A 21486-nucleotide genomic window follows, 5' to 3' on the forward strand; every position below is an offset into this window, starting at 1 on the left:
ACCAGGGTTCCAGATGGCCTTTGGTGTTTTCCTCTGGCATCCGAGATGTGTGCACAGAGAGCAGTCTCTTCTGGTTTCCCAGGCTTGTCTGCCTCTCTGAAGGTTTAGCTCTCCCTCCCACGGGATTTGGGTGCAGAGAACTGTTTATCCAGTCTGTTTCCTTCAGGTTCCGGCGGTGTCTCAGGCAGGGGTCCTGCCGCTCCTGGGCCCTCCCCCACGGGAGCCCAGAGGCCTTATACAGTTTCCTCTTGGGCCAGGGATGTGGGCAGGGGTGGGCAGTGTTGGTGGTCTCTTCTGGTCTGCAGCCTCAGGAGTGCCCACCTGACCAGGCGGTGAGGTCTCTTTCCCACGGGGTCTGGGAGCAGAGAGCTGCTGCGGGCCGGGATCTGCAGGCGTGGGACCTCCGGCAAACACAGGATGTGCCGGTCCTAGATGAACTCTGCCTCTGTGTGTCCCGATCTCACCAGGCAGCTCTCTTGCAGCAGACAAGTTGGTCTTACCTGTGGTCCCGAGGCTCAAGTTTGCTCTCGGGGTGCTGCCCAAGGGCTCTCTGCGGCGGCAGCAACCAGGAATGTACTTGGCTTTTTGGGGCCATCTAGATCGTTCTGATCATCCAAGGCATCTTCCAACTCAAACCCATCAAGTTCTGGGGACCACAGAACAAAAGAGATAATCACTGCTGTACTGGGTAGTTTTTATGTCAGCATGAGCTAGAGCCATCTACAAGGAGGGAACCGTGTTTAGGAAAAGGCCTCCATAAGCTCAGGCTGTTAGGCATTTTCTCAGTGATCGATCAGTGGGGAAGGACACGGTACACCGTGGAAGGTACCATCCCTACACTGGTGGTCATAAGCCAAATAAAATAAACCCTTTCTTTTCTATGTTGGTTTTGATCATGGTGTTTAATTATCACCGTAGAAACACAAACTAGGATACCCACTGAAACAGGTAGCTGATGTGGAAAATCCTTCCTTCCTTTTTTCCTCTGAGAGCTTGTCTTACCCATAGGATTTGACGGTGCTCTAGTTGTTCCTGGCCTTCTCGTTGTAGTAGTGGTGACGTGGTCCCCTCTCTCTGACTGTAGGAGGGAAAACAGCAATAAAAAATAAATAAAAATAAAATGTATACCTACATCATAGTTTAAGGAAGTCACACCATGAATAGACCATCGTTAGTACTTATTAAAGCTCCTATACAACCTCATGACTACCCGGAAAAAGATGGCAAAGAGATGGAACAGGTTTAAGTGAGGGAGATTCTAACCATTCTTCATAGGTTGGGGACCGAGAGACCCACATCTCACCACTTGACCAGAGCTAGAACATGAGCCCAGATCTGCTGCGCACATGGAGTAGGGAATTCTAGACGATCCCCGAGACCTATGAGCTATGGTTTCCTCTACTGTTAGTGCAAGAACTGAACAGCAGATTACGATGCCCAGAGATGAATGAGCTGGTGTTGTCTGTAATGTGCAGAGAATTGTTTTATAAGCTAGCATTTATGTGATGTACAGAGAACTGCTTTACAAACTGAAAGTGGTTAAAGAAGCAAATTTGACCATCATGCTATACCGTACATTAAAATCAACTAAAAGTGGATCAAAGATCTAAAAAGCTAGTTTCTAAACACTCAGCAGAAAACATTTTGGAAAAAATATATATCCGGTTCCTGTCAGCCTGCACTTCTGTGCTTCATCCATCTTATCTAGTTTGGTGGCTGTATATGTATGGCCACATGTGGGGCAGGCTCTGAATGGCCGTTCCTTCAGACTCTGCTCTAAACTTTGCCTCCCTATCCCCTTCTAAGGGTACTTTTGTTCCCCTTTTAAAGAAGGAGTGGAGCATCCGCATTTTGGCCATCCTTCTTGAGTTTCATGTGATCTATGGCGATGCACTCTTTTAATCACAGCACTCCAAGGAACAGAGCAAGAGGATCTCTGAACTTCAGAACAGCCTGGTCCACAGAGTGAGTTCCAGGACAGCCAAGAGAAACCCTGCATTAAAGAAACAACAACAAAAACAAAAAGAGAAAGAAATGAAAAGAAAAAACAACAAGGATTTCCAAACAACTCACTTGCACCGTCACAGAACAACAAACAAATGGGTGTTGTAGTCAAACGTGAAATGACCCTACAGGCCAATTGTTGGGAATACGTCACTAGAAGGTGACATGTAAGTTTTACTATCCACTTCCTGTCTCTGTCTCTGTGCTTCCTGCGTGTCACTCCAACGTGAGCAGTGGGGTCACATGGGGCCCAGGTTAAGAGTAAAGGAGAACTACTGTGGCATTTTGTAAGTGATGGATAGGACGCTGCCTTGTCATCACTATTACATGTCGATGCTACTGAACTCATTTCAGCAGTGTCTCAGAAAGCAAAGTATTTAAAGCAGAGGTGAGGGAAATTACTATAAACGTAAAGTAAACCTAAAAGTTTAAAACCAAGAAGATCCAAATAAAGACACACACCAGAAAACACACCAGACTGGCAACATCAGCTCCCACACTCTCTATGTTCAATGAAAGCCTATAGAAGTCCCACTGATTGTTTCTTTCCAGAAATAGTCAAATTTGATCTAAACTTTTTGGGGAAGGCAGAACCTGAGATTGTCTTTTTTAAACCTTAAAAAGAATAAAGTGGGATGAATCACTCTACCTAATATTTCATAGTTAACATTTATCAAAGATGTGGCAAACAGATAGATACAGGCAACAGAACAGAATGAAGAGCTCAAAAGACCTCAGATCTGCTCAAGTGATTTTTGTTATACATATGCAAAGCAACTCAAGGGAGGAAAAAATCTTTTCAGCAAAAGGTGCTGGAATAATTAAACTTCCAAAACAAAAAGCAATGGGTTTCATTTTATATAAAACTAACTGCAAATGGATAGGTTCTATTTGCTTAAATATTAAACCATTAAATTTTCAGAAGGAAGTGTTTCAGAATTGAATGCTTAGTAAAGAATTCAGATCTTCGACAGCAGAAACACGGCCCATAAGAGGAAAAGTTGTTATGAAGCTGGAAAGAGCAGGCCACCTGGTGCACGGCCACGATCCAGGAAGCTGAGGTGGGAGGACCTGGCATTTGAGATCCAGCTAGGACTGCTTGCCAAGATAGTAAGATTCAGTCTCAAAAGAGGGAGGAAGAGGAAGAAGTGGCATAGGGATAGGATGTGTAGAAAGGAGAGAGGACAAAGAATTCTAGAGAAGAAAACCATCAGGAAGCTTTAATGGAGCTAAGGTTCTTGTGGGCTGGTGGCGTAGCTCAGAAGCAAGCATGCATTTACTTAGAGGTCCTAGGTTTTTCCTCAGAACAAACAGAGAAAAACAAGGGGGAGGAGAGGAAAGAAAGGAAATCTGGAGTTGGCTTTTTGAGAAAAGAAAACAAGATTCAAAACTTGTTCTAATGACTCAAAATTATAAATGGGAGAGGAGGCATTGCAACTAATACTAAATAGGTACAAAGGAAACTACAATGGACAATGTATTCCAACAAATCAGACACGCTAGAGGAAGTGGATAGAGTTCTAGAAGCACACAAACTATTAAGGTGATTATGAAAAATCAAAATATAAATGGATGGATGATAATTAGAATAATTAACAACCTCCCAACAAAGAAATATCCAGGTAAGAGAAGATTATAAAAGTGAATTCAAAGGGGGCTGGGGATTTAGCTCAGTGGTAGAGCGCTTACCTAGGAAGCGCAAGGCCCTGGGTTCGGTCCCCAGCTCCGAAAAAAAGAACCAAAAAAAAAAAAAAAAAAAAAGTGAATTCAAAGAAAAGTTAAAGCTAATCCTTCTCAAATCCTTGCAAATCTGAAGAAGAGGAAAGAATTCCAAATTCACTTTATGAGAACAGCCAGAGGAGAATGCCAAAAACAAGCAAAACTACATGAATAGAGGCAAAAATCAAGGAAACATTACGTTAGCAAAGAAAATGAACAGCATATTTAAAAGATTGCACCCTATAATCAAAACTGGATTTATGCCCGGGACACAGCATTGCTCAACATAAATTAAATCATTAAACATTAAAAGTATGAAGCATAAAAACCATGTGATCATGTCAGTAGGTATAGAAAGAGAAATTGACAAAATTTAACATCTTTTTGATGACAATTCCACATATCAGCCATAGAAGCTAGAGTGGTTAGCGGGAGTTGTCAACTCAATGAGTTCTAGAACCTCCTGAGAGAGCGGCCTCCAGCAATATGGTAGGAGATCATCTTGACTCGGTAAACTATGTTGAAAAGAAGCACCTACGGCAGATGACATGGTTCTTCTGTCTGAGATCCTAGCCTGTACACAGGTGATGGAGTGAGCTGAATGTACGCCATCATCACTCAAACTGGGCAAAAATAACTCTCCCTTAAGCAGCTTCCACCCTGGCGCTTTCTTACAGCAACTAGAAAAGTAACGAAGATGAAAGGGATGTCACCCAACGGAATGAAGACCACACAGGATGAGGCACCAGGGCACATAGTCAAGGGAGAAACACTGAAAGATTTCCTTCTAACCTGAGGAACAAGACAACCGTGTCCAATCTACCAATTCTATTCAATGCAGTACCAGCAGTCCTAGCAAGAATGAGGAAAGGATATTGAAAACGGTCTGTAGGTGACAGGACTGTATGCACAGAAGATCCACGAGAACCAAGTGTGGTGGTGCCCACCTATGAACCCAGAATCTGACAGGCAGATTCAGGAGGAAGAGGACTTGGAGGGCAGCCTGAATTATATAACAAATTTCAAATGAGCCTGGGCTACATACAGATATGGAAAAATAGACAAACTGAAAGAGGAAACACTGGCATATCCATGGTTTTGAAGATGAACGAAGTAGTCATAAGCCAAAGAATGTATATGGCAAAAGGAGAGAAATAACTCCCCCGCAGAGCCTCCAAGAGGAATGCTGCCACACAGGCACTAGTGCTTTGTGCCACTGAACTATCCCTGCAGCCTCCCTTGATCATATCTGCTGCCAGTAACGAAACTTGGAATTTAAAACAGTTTTCCGAAAACTTGCTGGTGGCTGTGATATGAGCAGCTTTTCAATACCTAGGTGGTTTTTTAAATCATTGTTTTACTCATCATTTATTTGTTTATTTGTTTTTGGACAAGAGATCTTTCTGTTGTAACCCTGAGTACCCTGGAACTTGCAATACAGAACAGGATTATCCTCAAACTTTTGGTATTCTCCCCACCTCTGCCTCCACAGTGCTGGGATTACAGGTGGTGCCACCCCGTATGACTTACTGAACGCTTTGTTTAATGAGATAGGTGGCAGCAGGAATCGGTGTGATTCTGTAATATATTACATTGTGCATTGGTTGGGGTATCAGTGTTTCCAAGTGACCAGTGCACAGCGCTAGCAAACTGTGAATGATCCATTCAAAGAATAGGAGAGTCCAATGGAAGAGCTGGAAGAAGGACTGAAGGACCAGAAGAGGTCACAGACTCCAAAGGACCATGAACAGAGTCAACTAACCTGGACCCTTGGAGCTCTCAGGGTCTGAACCGCCAACCAGGGAGCATGCACATCTGGCCCTAGGTCCCCACACATATGTAGCGGATATGCAGCTTGGGCATGTTGGCTCCAAACAACTGGAGCAGGGGCTGTCCCTAAAGCTGTTGCGTGCCTGTGAATCCTGTTTCCCTGACTGGGCTACCTTACTAGCCTCAGTGGAAGAGGATGAATCCAGCCCCAAAGAGGCTAGATGTGCCAGCTAGGTGTGGGGGGTGGAGAGTGGGGACGGATACCCTGGGGGCTCCACCCTCTCTGAGGAGAAGGGGCGAGATAGAGGGAGAGACTGTGTAAGGGAGCAGGGAAACTGGCAGCAATTTGGACAAAAAGGGAGTAAATAAATAAATAAGAAAATACTAAAGAAAAAAAGCACATTGAGTTCTTCCCCCTTTTCTCCTACACATTTGCAGGAGTCTGGATTTTCTCTGCATGTTGTACTGAACCTTAGGAACTTATAACTGCTCAATCCAGATACAGATATTAAAAATCCAGGAGGAGTGGTAACACACATCTGTAGTCCCAGCACAGGGGTCGGGGGGGTGGGGTGGGGAGGTAGAGGCAGGTAGATAGATCTCTGTGAATTTGAGGCCAGTCTGGTCTGTCTAGTAAAGTGTGGTCTACATAGTGATTCCTAGGTCTGTCTCACAGTAACACACACACACACACACAGACACACACATACACACACACATACACACAAACACACACACATATACACACAGACATGCACACACACACACATACACACACAGACACACAAACATACACACACACACACAAAGAATCCAGATGCATTCTATTGAAGCCAGACATTACAGAAAACTATAAAATAATGTCATTCATTACTCTAAATTATGTTTTCACCTTATAAGCAGAGTTATTTCTCATAAAAACCCACCACATATGTCAATGCATATGACTTTTTATTTTCCTCGGATTAATATAAGTTTTTAGTTCTAACTTCTCAGATGAGAAGTATTTATAGATGTGACCCACATACACAAACTCTCCCGAGATCTTCAAAAACTTAGAGAATTTCAAGAAAACGTCTGAATATCTTCATTGAAGACTTCTCCTTAGGCCTCAGGTTGCCCAACTCTGCTCGACTATGGATGGCTCATGTTTAACCTGGGAGCTATGGGGATAGGCTGGGGCTTAAGTCAAGTCCAGCTCACCCCTTCTGCCTCCTGTACCTGGATTCTGGCAGCCATCGTCACCCAAAGCAATAGGGAAGTGGAAATGCATGGCTTTCACGTAAGGCACAGTGACCAACCAGATGGGATTCTGTTGAATTAATTCTAACATTCACATGGGTGCCTTTGCTGACTTTTCATATGTGCAGCTAAAAATTCTACACGGCTCCTTTTGACCCTGTCCCAGATGGAGTCCCAACGAGTCCCTCCTTGTGTCCCTTCTCAGGTGAGTCTGGCCTTCCTCACTTCCCACACCTCATTACCTGCTGGATTTGATGAGGCTCTGGTTGTTCCTGTCCTTCTAGTCGTGGTGCTAAAGTGGCTCTCTGAAGGGAGAAGGGAGGATGAAAGGAAGCAGATTGTAAAACACAGTGGCTGCTTTATGGTTTACAGAAGTCACATCGTGAGAATGGTCTCGGTATCGGTCCCCGAGGCCATTGTGGGGATCACACTGAAGAATCATAAAAAGTCATGGGTTCTGAAGCTAGAAATGCACATCAGTGGCCAAGAGTCACTGTTGCTCTAGCACTGGACCCAAGTCAAAGCCGGCCTTGTTGGCACAGAGAATTTCAGGACAACTTGGGCTAAATCAAGAGACCCTGTCTCAAAACAAAACAGTGAGGGGTATGAAATGGGTCGGAGTTCTCTTTTTGTACAGCAGAAAAAAGGCTAAGGCAGATGCATGTTCTCTCATGGACTCGACATAGACTGAATGAAAAAGGAAGATGACACACGTATGACGAGACGACACAAGCCTTGCACAACAGAACTAACAGGTATCTGGAGGTACAGCTAGTCTCATATGCGTGTACTTTTCTGAAGGCAAGATTGTGACTGTGGTGCACGGCCGACCACAGTGTCTGCCTGGTGGACTTGTTGGTTTGAGTCACGCTTTACTCAGGAAGTTTCTTTCAGCGCATCCTCCAGATTAAAATCATCGAAGTCTCCATATCCTGCAAAGAAGAAGACAATTTTAAGTTTAGGTAGTTTTTAAAATGAAGGAAAGATTGTAATATTTTCTTTGTCCTTACCATTATAATTTGTGGTTCTGAGAACTGAACCTAGGACCTAGAACGTACTAGGCAAGTGTTCACCACTGAGGCTGATGCTAAAATAGACTCTTGACATGGTGTTTGTCATTTAAAAAAAAAAGGGGGATGTGAATGCAAACAGAAAACAAAAATCCAAAGTAGCTATACTTACGTGTAGGGAGCCGTATTGGATTTGGGCCTGGCTGCTTTGTGTGGCTCAAAGTGTCTACATGACTCTTGACTGCATGGCCACAGATGTTCAACCTTGAAATGACTGTCATAAGTCTTGAGAGTGTTGGACAAAAGCCTCTCCCATGAATTTACGGCACAGGAAGATAACATTCACCGGATGTTACAGTCTGAGGAAACACCAGACGTCTCCAGCGTCTCCATCGCATGACCTCTTCACCTTCTGCTCTCGCTGCTGGAATGCCCTTCTCCCTCCATCCTTTGTGTTTCACTAAGGACACTCCCCCTACCTGAAAGCCTTAAAAGCTGTAATGTTCACCCCAATAAACGAGACCTTGACAACAGATTTTTTGCTTGGTCTCCTTCTCTTCACCCCCATTTGATACACAGGTAGAAGGCCTCTTCGGGACCCTGAATAACTGGACCTGCTGGACGGGTCACTTACGCCAAGAAAAAATAGAGCAGAAGTCAAACACTCCATTGTTGAAACACTCCATGATTGAAAGAAACAGGTCATTACAAAATGCAAAAGGGCTACTTCAGCAACAAGTCAAATGCATTTGAGATATGTGCATGTGTGTGTGTGTGTGTGTGTGTGTGTGTGTGTGTCTCCATTGTCAAGCACCCAAACATATATGGCAATCATTAATAGATATGAACATAGAATGTAACACAGTAATAGGAAACTTCCATCATCAAATGGATGACCTAACCATGGGGAGAAACAGTGGGTTTTACAAGTATTCTTTGCAAATGCACACATAGGGAACATCACAGATCATGTGCTAATACACAAAGCACAATCCAGCGGTGATTATGGAAGAGTGAGATCATATCAAGTCTCTTTTCTGACTACAACAGCATGAAACTAAAACTGAATGGTGAGAGAGACAGCTCACAAATACGTAGAAATTAAACAACACTCTTCTCGACAATCCATAAGTCAAGGAAAACCAACTAGACGGAAACCAGTCAGGATCCGGACACAAGGGCAAATGGGATCACAATACATTCAAATGGAAAGCAGTCCTGACTGGAAGCCTGCAATACATCAGCCCTCATGTTACACCTCAGAAAGCTAGAAAGCAGAACAAAGGGAAAGCCAAGCAGAGCAAAACATTTTTAAAAAACAACAAAGTGGGTAATCTAAAGGAAACGATTGAAATTCCTTAAAGTGTGTGTGTGTGTGTGTGTGTGTGTGTGTGTGTGTGTGTGTGTGTGTGTGTGTTGTGTGTGTATGTTTTGGGGCGCCATGTATGTTTCTGCATGGCATGCATGCAGTGCCTTTAGAGGCCAGAAGAGGGTGTCAAGTCCTCTACAACTGGAATACAGATGACTGTGGTCTGTCATGTAGATGTTAGGGATCAAACAAACCCACGTCCTGTGGAAAAGCAGTCAGTGATCTTTACTGCTGGGTCATTTCTGGAACCCCACAGAAGAAGCGGTTGTATACAAGGATTAATTCAGAAAGCTGAATATCACACACTTTGTCTCAAATGGGAGAGTCTAGATTTTAATTTTTATTTATTTTTAATTTTTAAAAATTACACGTATGTGTGTATTTGTGGACATAGGTCCAGGTGCTCTTGGAAACCAGAAGTGAATGTCAGTTCCCTGGGAGGTAGAGCTAGCAGCCCACCATGGATGCTGGGAACCAAAATCTTAATGACTAAGCTAGCTTTCAAGTCTGAGTCTAGATTTTAAACAAGCACTCGAGGAACAGAACAAATAAAATCACACATCACAAATCCTAGGACTCAGTTTAGAATAAGTGAAAGCCCTGTGTGGCCAGTGTGGAAAGTGACAGGGCCAACATTGGTCAGTGACAGGCAAGAACTAAAAGTCGGCGATAATATAAAAGTCAGAAATACAAAATGATCTAAAATCCGTATAAGCGGTACTTGACCTGTATGCTACAAAGCTGCCAAAAATAAAAGCAAAATAATAGTAGTGTAAAATACACAACCCAGAAATAAACTCGAACTTACGGAGAGTTGAAAATGCACAAAGGGTTAAGGATAGTGTCTTCAGGAATCACTGGTGGGAAAACACAAAAGAATAAAATTAGACCTTTATTCCAATACAGTAACTGAATCATAATTAATTTGCAATTTATTAAATGTGATACCCAATCCTGAAGAGCTACTAAAAGAAGTAGCGGGAATTGGTCTGGCTTATGGTTTCCTGAAGAGCATTCCCAAAGCATAGGCAAAAAAGCAAACTGCAGCAGTGAGGCGGAGCTTACAGGCCAAGGGCTCACTCCGCAAGTGGAAAGCCCTGGGTTCAATTCCCAGCACCACAAAACAAGGAGACTAACATGCGTCCAACCAAAATGCTTCACCACAGCTAAAGAATGACCCATGCAATTATGTGACATTTTCCACAAAGAAATGATGTTTATGGTCAACCGATGAATTAAAAGATAATGCACGACAAGTCTAATCTTTGAGGAAACAAAAATCGCAAGTGCAATGAAGCTAGCTTTAATCCTAGCCCATGGAAAATGGTATGGACGCTCCTGAAAAGTAAGCATAGAATCATCCTATAATCCAGTTATATGAAGCTTGGGAACTGAGGTTGGTAAATCAGAGGCATCTGCACGCTCACGCTCAGTGCACAACTATTCACAGTAGCCAAGGTATGGGGAAAAAAACTCAAGCTTTATCTAGGTAAATGAATACAGAAAACGGTTATTAGACTAGGGAAATGGCTTGGTGATAGCACACTTACTTGGTGTGTGCAAAAGGCCCTTTATTTTTGAGATTATAACTACAACACTTTTCCCTTCCCTCCCTCCAAATCTTCCCATATACCCCTCCAAACAGCACTGTCAGCCCCACTTAAATGGAACCACCCAGTATACCATACTCAACCTGCCCAAAGCTACAGGGTCATGTGGACCCTCTCCACAACCTGGCGATTATTGCTAGTGCCAAGCTTACAAATGCACTGAACAAGTTTCTGAGTCAAAAGCTTACAGCCTAGTAGCCAAGTCTTGCTTCTTTTCAGAGTCCTTTACATATTACTTCCAAATCCTGAACATGGGATTCAGTATTATCAAGTCCAACTCTTATAATCTTCCTCCCACAGTGACACAGGGGAGATCAAGGTCCCCTCTGGGATTCGGAGTCACACTGACAACAGGACTTAAAAACAGACTCACAAAGAACCACAAGGACGATTTATTAGAGTTCAGAAGAAGAACCCCAGGACTGGCAAGCTGTAAAGCCCTAGCAGCTCCCAGAGGACGAGAAAGGAGAAGGGCCAAGCCATGCTGCTTAAGCTGCCATAGAGGTTAAACTCATGGACAGCAAGCAGCCACATGTGGGGTTACAGGTTTTAAGGAAAGAGTAGGGAGGCCCAAAATGCTGGGGATAAAGACCCCAGTACTAAGGAAAGAACACTTAGAAAAGAGATAGAAAATGTGAAAAATATGTATGCTTTTCTGACTTGGTCATAGAGTAGGACTTAGGACCTTTTACATGACTGGTCGGTAAGCTTCTGAACAATGGTGGTGGGAATCGTGGGAAAGAAAAGTACAATGTCTCATTTTAAAAACCATTCTATTTTTTCAGTAAGGTTTTAGCTGGTGAGCCAACCTTTCTATGGTGATCCCTTACCAAAGGGATCGAACCAGTCTCCACTCAGACCGGAGATCTTATCCTCTTGACCGACACTAACAGTACCATAAACCAGTAGAGATGGACAGTTCTCTCTCTAGCCCTGGGCCCAAAGCACAACCCCAGAAACACACACTTGAATGCTAACCCAACTTAACAGAACAAGCAGTCCATTAAGCAGTTTTCCCTGAGATACCAGTCTGGAAGTAATGCAAAATTATTTCACCTGTTTTATTGCTCCTCTCCCCTTCTCATGTTCTGGTCCATCTAATTACTGCTGCTCATAAGGAGATTCAAGACTTGTGTGTGAGCTGGATGATGGCTTAGGGGCAGCTAATTTGAAAGAGGAAACCTTTCCTCAGCAAAGGCAAAGAGTGATACTCTGCACCTACGTAGGCAAGAAATATATATAAATATATTTTTTGTTTATTTAATATATGTTATTAATATGACACACACACACACATAAAATCAACGAGTGTGCAAGAATCCTTGGAGATCAGAAGAGGGCATTGGATTCCCTAAAACTGAACTTAGAGGCATCTGCGAGTTATCATGTGGATGCTGAGAACTGAATCCAGGTCCTCTCGAGAGCCTCTCTACTCCCAGGAACTGGGAGTCAGCAGACGTTCTACTACAGGTGCAAGGCAAGCCTGGTATGCACAGCGATTTCAAGTATAGCTTGGTGTACGTGTCAAGTCCTAGGCCAGCCAGGGCTACACGCTGAAACCCTACCTCAAAGAAGAGGAGGAAGGTATATCATGAAGGAGGCCTCTTGAAGATAGAAACGGACTGGAGTGAAGCAGCTCTAAACAAGGCAGGGCAAGGATTTTAGTTCCAGTCTAGCTACAACCTACCCTGTGACTCTTTACTGTACACCGTTTTCTTTAAGGACTTTTGTCCCTTCCAACAGCTCAAAGTATGGTTCTCCATAAAGTCAGTCACTGCTAATCCCTTCCTACAGTGAGAAGGTAGACTTGTAGGGCACATAAAACTTAACAAAATGCCTCTGGTTCCTTGGGCTACCTGTAAATTGTTCAGAGCGCTCTATGTCTGTAGCTTTGGTGAGTCATCACCCATGCTGGGGTGGAACTTCAAAACCAAACTTTGTAGATGTATGTGCAGGTGTGTGTGTGTATGTTTCTAGGTTTGGGTTCACACACACCTTTGTGGGTACTTGAAGGCCCTTCTTTTTTTGAGACAGATCTTTTATACATACACAGAACATAGCAATTAAGTCAAGTCAGCTTGCTACTCAGTGCCAAGGATCTGCTCTCCCCCTTTCACCAACAATGAGAGCACAAGTGTGTGCCACTAGCATTGGCTTGTCACGTGGGTGTTCGGTATTGAGCTCAGACTCCTGTGCTTATGCAGCAATCACTTTACGGACTGAACACTCTCCCCAGCCTCTGTGGTGAGCTTTTGGTGATGCAGCTGCCTTTCAGTCACACAGTTTCTTCTCAGTAACTAAGCCTCAATAAATTAATTGATTTACGAAGCTAATAGACACGCCAAAGTGGATGAGAGCCTGTGAAGCCTCAACTCTACACAAAAACTACATGCAACTAAGAAATGCTGAGACTTTGATAGTCTTCCCTGGGGAAGAGCAGGTCAATTTTTACCCAATACCAAGTAGTCAGTACTGAAAACATAAACATACAAGCAACATCAGTCAGGTTGAATAGGTTATATTTATGTATGTAGGAAAATCTATACATAGTTGCATGTAACAACAATTAATGAAAAGGGAGGTCGTGGACTTGAAAGACCAGGCAAGAGTAGATGGGAGTCATTTTAACATTTTATTTTATTTTATTTTCATCCTGTGTATGTATGAATGCCCAAGGCAACCAGAGGCATCAGAGCCTGTGAGCTAGAACTCCAGGCAGTTGTGAGCCATCTGCCAAGGGTACTAGGCACCAAACTCAGTTCTTCTGGAAGAGTAAAATACACTTCCAAATACTGAGCCATCTCTCCAGCCCACATGCAAGGGTTTGGTGGGAGGAGAAGTGGAGGGAATGGAGAAATGTTGGGATTATGTTATAATTTCAAAAGTAAAAGTGATAATTTTTAAAACACACTTAAAGCATCATGTCCCTTTTCCCCTCCCCCCCAACCAGAGAATCATTATGTCCTGGCTATCACCCCACATCCCTGTGGGATCACTGGGTAGATGAGTTCTAACATTTCTGCACAAAGAATGCCCAAGAGGCCTGAGACAAGACACCTGTGGTAGAGCCGCTGAGACACAACCCCACTGTACACTCGACATGTTTGTCACACCTAGACCTGCATTGTGAGTAACATAGATATTACCAAATGAGACACATGCAAAAACATGAATACCAGACCTGTGCAAAAATAGCAGAACCCAGGCTACAAAAGAAGAAGACTGCATGCACAGTCCATTTAGCTTACTGTGTGCTCATTAACCACCACTTAGTGGAAGGAAAAAGTACTTAGGCCCCTGCAATGGGTCTGAGTCATTTCAGCTGACCCCACACTTAACACACATATTGTGGAATTTTCATTTCTGGTTTTCATAAGATCTTACACTGTTTTTAAAACCATATATGGAAGTTGTCTAGATATGATCTTTTCTGAGAATCTATTGTGGTTTTATGTAAAATAAAAACAGTGTGACATCATGACACAATGCTAATGATATAATGTTCAATTTCCTGTAATGCATGCAATCCCTCAGGGGTGTTCTCATTTCGAGTGTCAGGGCATACACAGTTGATACTTTATAAACTATAAAATATAGTTCACTATATTTTATATCATTATAAAAGCTTCACGGGCTTTCGTCCACTTTGGCGTGTCTATTAGCTTGGTAAATCAATTAATTTATTGAGGCTTAGTTACTGAGAAGAAACTGTGTGACTGAAAGGCAGCTGCATCACCAAAAGCTCACCACAGAGGCTGGGGAGAGTGTTCAGTCCGTAAAGTGATCACTATAAAATGTATCTAAGCTAGCTTCTAAGGTATTGGAGATACAGTTATTATCTTGTATTATCTGGACAGGCTCAAAGTGAATTCTAGGGTCATGATAAGAAAAGAAGAGTGATAATCAGACAACATGTGGTCAGTGGATCAGAGGAAGGAGCCACACATTTCACAAAACAAAAAGAAACAAAACAAACAATAAGAACAAACTCAGGAAAGGCAAAGAAACTAGAGCCTTCAGAGGAGGACAACGCTGCTAAAGCTGAACTTTATTCTAGTGGGAATCTTTCAGCCGCCTAATACCCAAAATGTTAATGGATGGATTTGTGTTGCTTTAGGCATCTAAGTTCAAAGCAGAAATAGAGAGACTATTTCCCCCTTTCTCCTATGTATATAACAATCCATCACAGGCCTGGAGAACAGTAAGAACATTGTATTCTTTGCCTGAAAGAAGTTTCCACAGCAGGTGACATCTGTTTAAAATAAACCATGTGCTCGCCTTTGATCTTCTGAGGTCTGCAGTATTCATTGGGAAATCTTTCCACATCCTATTAAGCTAACTCTTGAATGTCACACTTTTAACGAGCAAATATTCTTTTTGTAAAAAAAAAAAAAAAATGGAGTCCTACTTACCATTATGTATATTCTAACTGGGCAATATGACTGGCAAAGGCCTTAATTGAGGTTCATAATTCACACCTAGTGTATTATTAGGCCTTTGCTACACATTGGCATTTGTGAACATTGTACAATGACCCTGTCGTCTGCACAGCTTCTTGCAATTACTGTGATTACAAAGGATTTGTGAAAGCTGAGGTGACAAAGAATGCCATTCCACTCACCTGAGGGACACATCCTTTGCTCACACTAATCTAAATCCAGAAGAAAGGCTTCCAAGACATCACATCTATCCACAGGAAACTGGTTAGCTGTTCTTATATTTTAGAGAGATACAAAGTAGTTAAGAATGGCATGGGGGGAGGAAGGAAGGATTCCATTCAAATCCAGGAACACTCAGGAGCATGGCTCTGCTGATATTTGGAACTCTGGGGAATTCTACTCTGGGGAATTGGAAAAAATTATTATTTCTTTTCAAATTTTAAGTTATCCAGTTTATTGTACAGTTATCTTCTGCATAAAAAGCAGAAACCCTGATAGCCTGAACTCGATTCCTTGAACCGATGTAGAGGTGGGAAATTATCAACTCCATAACTTTTCTTGGACTTCCACAGGCACCATGGTACATATCAATCTCTCTTTCTGTGTGTGTGTGTCTCTCTGTCTCTCTGTCTCTGTCTCTCTTCTTACACATATACACACACATACACATAAATGTACACACTCTTGTGCATGCACGCACGCACACACACACACACACACACACATACACATGCACACACTCACTCATGCTCACACTAAATTACCCAAAATGTAAGCTCTCAGCTGCTCCTGACACCATGGCTTCTCTCTGCCATCATGGACTCTAACCTTCTGGAAACATCATCCTAATTTTATTTTTAATTTGCTTTGGCCATGGTGTCTTTCAAAGCAATAAAGAAATAAATAATACATACTGTCATGTATTCAGTCTTTAATGGATCAAATGTTGCTGTGTGGCCAGTTGTTAATATATACTTTAACTCCACTGTATCCCAGTAGCCCTAAGAAAGCAGTGCAACACAGATACCTACAGTGTCCAAACATAAAAATAGTCTGACAAGACTTCCTAAAAGCTGCCTGCAAGCCAGTCTTCTCCTATCTGCCCTTGGAAGATGTTGAACTCTCAGCTTCTCCAGCCCCACATCTATGTGGACACTGTCCTGCCCCGGCCCTGATGATAATGGACTGAACCTCTGAACCTGTAAGCTGGCCCCACTTTTTCCTAAAAGCAGGAACCATAGAGGTTGGCAAGGAAAAAGACAATGGACAAATGGGGTCTGTCTTTGATTAGAGTACTGAGCACTCCTTGAAGGAGGAGATAGTGAAGATACACTATTTTACACCTATCCTGTGATCAAAAATTATTACACAGATCAATAAGGAGGCAACAGAGAATCATTGATAGAGTGTTTGTCTAGCACACACAAGGTCATGGTTTCCAGCATCAGTACTCAAAAGAATGGAAAGAAGGGAGGGAAAATGGAGGAGGGTGTGTTTGAAACATTAGAAACTATAGCGTGTCAAATGACTATCTTTCCAGTATCTTTTTCTCCCTCAATGACCTGCTCCTCCTCACACTGTACATAGTGTACTAATGAATGCTCATGAACAGATCATAAGCACAAAAACACACATGTCAAACTATGCTTTGAAATCAGAGCAAGTTATAATGTGGGATGCCTCAGTAGGTATGGTTTCTAAAAGCAAAGATAGATCATCTTCGACTGGTCCTTTAGTTTTTGTCTAATACCTGACTGCAATTGTCATGTCCTCTTTACATGGGTACATGGGTATGTTACCTTCTTCATCTTCTAGATTTTCCCAGCATTCTCTGCTGACTTAACAGTCAGCCTGTAAGAGAGGGTGTGTGCTCCTGGCACGGTTTGTTGCCAGCCAAGGCAGGCTGGTGTGCACACGTGTGTTCTTTCTTCACACTCAAGAGAGAGGAAAATGGACTCCCATTTTGGAGTGTTTTCCTCCAAACAGACTCTTAAAAATCCCTCTGGTGCATTTGTATCTTTGGCCTTTTGCAAGAAGGGGAGAGAAGGAAGAGAAAGGACGACTGACTGAGAAGGTTGTTCTCATTCCCACTGTTGGCGAGGGGTTTGATTTCCTAAGTATTAATCAAAATCACTCTTGATTATAGCAAAAACAACCTTTGCTATAATTTTAATGAAATTAATGAGAATATATGGTAATTCTGAGCAACCTTGCTCTAGAGATTAAAGAACAGCCTGCCAGGAAACATACGAATAAAGCTTTAAGATCAAAATTTGCATAATTAAGTTTCTTCCCTTAATTGCCCACCCCACCCCCAGCATCACTAGCTGTGCTAAGATCTATGAAAAAAGATGTTTAAAGTCAGGTTGGCAAAGCCTGGGTTTCCCCCTGAGCCAGAACATCCTTTTCCAATACTGTTTTCGTGTTTTTAAAACTCATGCCTGCCAGACAAACAGATAGCCAATGATGATTGACCAAAATTACAGAGTGCACAGGTTTTGAGCCCTCCTCTTAAATTCTTAAATGAAAAAAAAACTGCTTTCCTGCCACTTTGGTACCATACGAATCTGTGTGTCCTGCTCTATGGAAGTGTCCTGCCAAGTCGTAGCCTAAGATGACAAGCATTGTTTAATGATACCGGACAGAAAGGCACCCCCCTCCAGTACTACTCCCTCAACAGAGGCTGTGAAGGCCTCAGCCCAGTCTACCACGTGACCCTCTATCAGCACAACAAACTCTGGTCCTTTCAGGAGGGTATGTGTTTGTTCCAAGAGTACAGACAAAGCAGTAGCCGCCTGTTTCCTGAGAATGTAAGGACACTCAGGACAGTGCACACATTACAGGTGTTTGTGCCCTTAGCCCCACCCTCAAAAAGATCTTTAACATTTAAAAAAATCCTGTAAAATGTCAACAGGCCCATTTCCCCCTTCAATGAGTAGTTCTTGGCTTTGTGATAAGGCTACAGCTGAAAGGTTAACAGTCTTTGATCAGAGGGAACAGAAATCATCATTTTTCGTTATCTGCCTCTATACAGAGAAAAAGCAGAGAAGAGGAAAGTGTCAGGGACAGCAGACCTGTTTACAGAGAACTTCAAGCTGGATGCCACACACATCTTATAATTAAAACATTATGTCCTCAGGCATGCATGTCTGTGTCCTTGGTCTGTCCAAACACCTGGGAAACAGTAAAAAAAATAAAAAAAGAGCACACGGGTGTCCACAGACACTAGCTAGACACAGGAGGCATTCCAAAGTGCTTCTACCATTTTTCTGTGTTTCAGTCAACATTTATTAGTGATTCAAAGCTCTTCTTGAGTGAATTTGTTTTTCTGATTTAAGCCACGTCTGTTCCTCTGGAGGTTCCTCTTACTCTGAGGAAGGATGGAATGTGCCATGCGTTGCTGCTGAGAGTGTAACATGGTAGGAGCACTTTAGAGAAGTTTCTTAAGACATGAGACATGTATGTGCTCCGTTAGTCAGGAATGCCCCTCCTTGGTCTCTCAGATATGTTTCATTGTAATAAAAACAAAGCAACTCAAATACCTATTTTCAGGAGAAACACGTGGAATACAGAAAATTACCCAAGAACAATGAAAAGGGTGATGCTGGCCAATCACATATCACTTGTAACACTACTGAGCAGACAGCAACACAGCCATCTTCCATTGCATGACAAGCAGAAGTGCAGGATCACTGGGGCAGTCCAGTCTGCTGAAAGGAATACAAGAAGAAACGGGGTGGGGAGAGAGGAGAAGGAAAGAAGAGAGAAGTAAAACTAGAGAAAGGTGAGGACAGGTCATCTCCTATGATGCAGTCCAGCTACGCAATGGGCTATCAGTCAGGTGCAAAGGCAAAGAGTCCTGAGCTACGCTGCAGCTAGAATGCACCTTGACAGCGTGTGTAACTGCAGTCTCTGTGCCTGGGATTATCTGATGGTAGGGACCAAGCAAGTTCTGAACCAAGTGAGGAACAGCCCAGCCCATCTCTCCACTCTCGGACTTCTAGTCTTGTGGCTGGGACAAACACTTGACAGAAGCAACTTACAGAGGAAGGCCTCACACTGACTCGAGTCTTAGAGGATAAAGTGCATCATGGTGAGGGAGGCCTAACAGAGTGGCTCGGTAAGGGACCACAGGAGTCAGCAGATGACATGTCTCACATCTTAGTGGATCAGGACTTCTGCAGCTCCCATCTGCATCAGTGATGCCCTGTATAATGTGTGCTGAGAAGAAGGATGAGAAATGGCCAAGTATTCAGGGTGTGAGGTGGAGAGAGGGAGGTCTTATGTCTTAAGGACCATAAATATACCTGGCTTCCAACCAAAACCTAAGCCTGACTGCCCAAGCATGAAACCAGCTGTGCACATGAGCACGAGGAACTGGGCGCTACAATTCCAATGTCAGAAAAGCCTATTCTATTTCAAGTAGTCAAACAGGGTTAGGGAGACCTCTGAGTAACGTTACTGCTGCACAAGCATAAGAGCCTGAGTTCAGGTGTGCAGCAGCCATGTAAAGGCTGGATGTGGTGGTGCTCGGCTGTAAATCTAGCACTGGGTATGTGTTACCTGGCTTACAACCGCCCGCACTCCAGTTCAAGGAGATCTGGCACCCTCTTCTGGCACTGCATTCAAGCGATGCACTTACATATGAGTAGCCAAAACAGACACAAAAGTGCAAATAAATAAATATATTTTTTTAAAGTAGAGAACAATTGAAGACACATGGTGTTGCCCTCTACCCATGACATGTATGCAGAAGTCTTCAGAATTACTGAGCCACAAGATCTCAAAAGTTAACCAACATAACTACAGGTTCACAGAGTTGTAAGAAGCAACATAAGAGGTTTCTTGTGCTTTGCTCAGTTTCCTCCAAAAGTCACATTATGGCAAGACATAGTCTATCATCACAATAAAAATACTGAAATTCACACAACCATACACTGGGTTTAGACTTCTGCTGTTTTACCTTCGTTCACTGGAGAATGTTTGCTCATCCATACTTTTGTCAAATGTGTCATGTGACCCCACCACAGTCCAGGCAAAGAACAGTTACATCACTATAATGGCCCCTTCTCCTCGCCTCCGATTAACACACATACTTGTCTCTACCTCTCCTAGGTCTCCATCCACTACCCACCTCAGACCCCAAATGACCACTAATTTGCTTTTTGCCTCCATAGTGAGGTAATTCCAATAAAGTCATACTTGTGGCATCATACTGCTTGAAGTGTTTAACACTGTCTGAGTCCATTCACCCCAACTGTGAAGCCATCTCTCCCAATGGAGTGCACCAAGTGATTGTTACAGTTCATTCCATTGTCGGGAACATATGCGTTCATTCCAGTATCAGGCAATTTCAAATAAAGCTGATATGAAAACTCATGAATAAGAAGCCTGGTGAGGCAGCGAGCTACCATAGAAAAGGAATCAGAGAATAAGAAGACACACAGACCATCTTCTTACTTCAACTTCCCCACTATGCCTGGTTCAAAACAGAATCACTATAGCTCTGTGCTTGTGAAAGGAAAACTTGGCATTTATCTGTTCTTCCTTCCATTGAACTGAAAAAAACCTACCCTCTTGCACATCCTAGGGATATAACAGTAAATACAACAGACCAAAAAACCTGTTTGTGTACGAATCATATATTCAACCGGACTTAATGGATAGTATTCTGTAACTATACATTTCAAAAACTTGGTCAAAACCAAGCATCCTAGCACATTCCTAGGCTACACAGCAAAACAAAACATGGGTGGAGGAATGTAGCTCAGTCAGTGAAGTGTTCCCTGTCTCCCTCTCTCCATCTCTGTCTGTCTCTGTCTCTGTCTCTGTGTCTTTCTGTCTCTCTGTCTTTGTCTCTCTGTCTTTGTTTCTCTATCTTTGTCTCTATCTTTCTGCCTCTCTAGCTATTTCTTTCTCGTGTGTGTGTGTGTGTGTGTGTGTGTGTGTGTGTAAAAAATAAATCTAAAACAATATTTTTTTTTGAGCTGGGGACCGAACCCAGGGCCTTGAGCATGCTAGGCAAGCGCTCTACCACTGAGCCAAATCCCCAACCCTAAAACAATATTTTAAAGCCCAAGTTAGGCCAGGAATAGTGGGGCAGGCCTCCAGTGGCAGCACTGTAAACCCTAAGGCGAAGGATTGAGATTTCATGGCAGACTGAGCTACACAGGAAGATCTTCTCTAAAAAATAAAAAATCAATGGCAGTGGGGAGGAATCCTAATAGCATTTAAAACTTTGAAAATTTTATTCTCAGCTGTACGTGGCAGAAACTTGCAGGCAAGTAGATCTCAAAAACAAAGCATAATTTTAGAAAGACAAG

The 21486-nt window shown here is 42.9% G+C and overlaps 1 long non-coding RNA gene across 3 annotated transcripts; it reads right to left on the bottom strand.

Annotated features, from left to right (window-relative positions):
- Nucleotides 1–6071: 6071 nt before the first annotated feature.
- LOC134480465 (uncharacterized) lies at nucleotides 6072–12002 on the bottom strand. Of its 3 annotated transcripts, XR_010054909.1 has the most exons (4): nucleotides 11781–11998; nucleotides 9923–9971; nucleotides 7489–7667; nucleotides 6072–7040 (listed from the first exon to the last, which is right to left on the bottom strand). It is a non-coding gene; the product is annotated as an uncharacterized LOC134480465 (long non-coding RNA). The 3 variants fall into 3 exon arrangements; XR_010054907.1 differs by having other exon boundaries at nucleotides 6072–7667; nucleotides 11781–12002; XR_010054908.1 differs by lacking the exon at nucleotides 11781–11998 and having other exon boundaries at nucleotides 9923–10089.
- Between the last annotated feature and the right edge of the window lie 9484 nt (nucleotides 12003–21486).

The sequence above is a fragment of the Rattus norvegicus genome, chromosome 9 (genome assembly GCF_036323735.1).
Source record: "Rattus norvegicus strain BN/NHsdMcwi chromosome 9, GRCr8, whole genome shotgun sequence".
Classification (NCBI taxonomy): domain Eukaryota; kingdom Metazoa; phylum Chordata; class Mammalia; order Rodentia; family Muridae; genus Rattus; species Rattus norvegicus.